This window comes from Pteropus vampyrus, unplaced genomic scaffold (assembly GCF_000151845.1).
Source record: "Pteropus vampyrus isolate Shadow unplaced genomic scaffold, Pvam_2.0 Scaffold145, whole genome shotgun sequence".
Classification (NCBI taxonomy): Eukaryota; Metazoa; Chordata; class Mammalia; order Chiroptera; family Pteropodidae; genus Pteropus; species Pteropus vampyrus.
The window spans coordinates 540,617-543,643 of NW_011888926.1; positions in this window are offsets into that span (position 1 = coordinate 540,617).

Consider the following 3,027-nt stretch of genomic DNA (forward strand, 5'->3'; position numbering starts at 1 on the left):
ACCTGCCCAAGGCGATAGTTATAATTCATGGGACCGAGAATCAGAACCAAGCCCGTCTGATCCCAAAGTAGGAAACGTCTCTCTGAAATGTCGGTACCGGATTTTGCAGGTTGGCCAGCCCTGGTAGCAGAGCGTCCAGGGGCAGGGGTATGAGGAAGAGGGCAAGCGGGTGAGGAGGGGTGCGGATGTAACTGGGGTCCTTCCCTCTGGAACAAGCACTAAAACTTCACTCAGAGAAAGAGGGGCCTCTGCCTTCTGCCCCGGTGGACAGGTCACTTCCGTTCCAACGTGAGCCCGCTGAGTGAACTGGGCCGCAGCTTCCAGCCCAGGCCCTGCTCACAGCCCCGGATGCATGCCGAGTGTCCCCTCCCCCATCAGGCCCTCTCGCAGTCCAGGCACAGGCACAGTAGAGAGTGTGGGTGTCCCTCCGCTGACACGCGGTGAGAAGTAGGGGTGGGGGAGAGAAAGCTGGTCGACGCCAAGTATTTTCTTGTTCGGTCCACCAGAGGCCACGTACATCTTTGGGGAAACTTCTTGATTCTGCCGAGATCAGAACTGTTACGCAGTCTGGGCAGACGCGGTCCATATTGCTCTTGACACAGGATGCCTGCATAATCGCTGGGTCGGGGAGGGACCAAGGGACCAGAGAGCGGAACCCTGGTGCCTGCGAGCCTTGCCCTGGGTCTTCCGTGACGGCGCTGAGTGTCCTGGCGCTTCGGCAATCACCGCCTACAGAGTGACACTATCGGTGTAACCACGTTTTTCTTTTAGTCGCCTCGAATATTCAAAATTTTGTTTTCTCATTATGTTCGTACATATGCATGTATTTAAACATTTGTGAAAATCACTTTAATAATAAACAGAAAATGAACGTAAACACCGCTCCTCTCTCTCATTCATCAGAGGTCATGCTGGCGGGGAGCAAGGTAACTGAAACCTGGAAAGAAAAGCTTTTCAGAAATCCCCTGGCTGTACTGAGCGCTGAAAAGTACAGGTGCTGCAGTACGTTCTGGAAGGCTCAGCGGGCGTCTGAGATCTGAAGGCGAAGGGCACCCGAAGTTAGGGAACACACCTGCTCCTAAATGGTCTACCAGAAAGGAAGGCTGTTTCAAATCCCATTCTTCCTCATGACCGGCATTATGAAATGTGAGGCGGCGTCCCTCCCTGTCCACGGGGACTTCCATCTGGGAGTCATGGGCACGGCGAGCCTCAGGGGACCCGGGACCCCTCAAAATTAGGTGCGAAATCAGTGCCCTTAGTGTGTGCACACCTGCACGTACATGCGCATGCATTTCTCTGGGAATACAGCCCGTGGCCTTCATCAGATTCTCAAAGAATTTAGAATCCCAACCAAGCTAATAACTATTCTCAATAATGAGGACAGTCTGGTGTCACGCACTCGGCAGGAGAAAAAACAATTGTATAAATGATATTAATATTCCAAACAAGGTACGCGTCTCAAAGAGCTATTTCTCGTGCACATCCACTGGCTGAGGAATTATTCCACGGTTGATGCCAATTTGTATCAAAGTCATCAGTTCCAATTTTTTCATCCAATTCATGGGATCAAAATTAAGCTTTCGGAAGTTCATTCCGTCCGAGGTGAAAAACTAGCATTATTGTGAATGCTACCCAGCTAACTCAGTGAGAAAGTTGAACACCGAAGGCCTTTTTTTGCGATGATAATACTCATATGAAATTCGATGGGACACAGTACTAACCTTCTAAGTTATAACCCCATGGAGCAGACATGCATTTGGAATTAGATGTGGTTAAGAATTCCATCCAAACAAGCTGTAAAATTATACTGTTGACTGAAAAATAACGTCTAGGTGTTTCATCATCAAAAAGTATTTATTTGGGAAAAAGATAGGGTTGCAAGCGAGTGCATGCAGACATGGCAAGACACGTGCACACCCTGGCCTGTATGCCAAGATGGAGGAGTATTTATAGAAGGGAAAAGGAAGTTAAAACCATAAGCTTTACTATAAACAGAGTTCTTGTAGTGTTCTTGTGTATAGGGGTCTCGCAGCTAGAGTACAAGAACTTCCAGAAGTCCCAGCTCCTCCCATAGACTCTCCTGACAAATTATGTTTGCTTAAAGTTCCAGTTAGTCTTTATCAATACTAATTGAATTAAAAACCATAGTTATCAAAATTTTACAAGTATTCATAATTAGAATAATTGAAATACAATTTTTTTTGTGACAAAGCCAATGTCAGACACAAAAAAATACTCGAGCGTGGCCGTAACATGTCTTTCTCTGTGCCCCTCACCAACTGGAGTTTGGAAGTTTGTCTTTGCATACAATTTAAGTGTCTTAGCCACGTCGAACACGTCCTCTAGACTGGAGTATTTGCTCAAATTCAGTTTTAAACTTTTCATAAGAATATTCAGCAACTGAAGCACCACCCAACAAAACTTAAGCCTTTGAGCCTTTTAGCAAAATGCAATGATTGCAAAGTTGCAAACGGGAAGCCAACGGAACACATGGCCGTGGAAGTGTGTGGGAGGGAGAAACTTCCTTTCGCTAATCTAATAATCAAATAGACATGAGACAGAGTGACAAGAGGGAATAACCGAATTTAATGCATCTGTACACATGAGAACCCCACATGCATGAGGAGACCCCACACACATGAGAGGTTCAGAGACAAAGGGAACATGGTGTGTAAGACATTCTGAGCTATCCATGAGGCAAAGTGCCTTGTGGGCTTCAATGAGTCATTGCAGGATGATACAAAGAGCTTTAAGTACTTAGAAGTTTCCCTTACCCTATAGATAGGCTTTAAAAAAAAAAAGTTATCTCTGATAATCTCTTATTATGGGCGAGTCCCCCAATTCAAATTCCTCTAGATAGAGGGGCGTGGGGCAGAATTTTCCTTTGAGGCCTCAGGGTCTCAGTTGCCTTGAACTCAAAAATAATCCACATACCACTTAGGCATATCTTGGGGGTGGCTCTTTCTGAACTTCCATAGAAGTAATAGAAGAACTTGAAAACTCAGGATGTTCAAAGAATGATTTTTT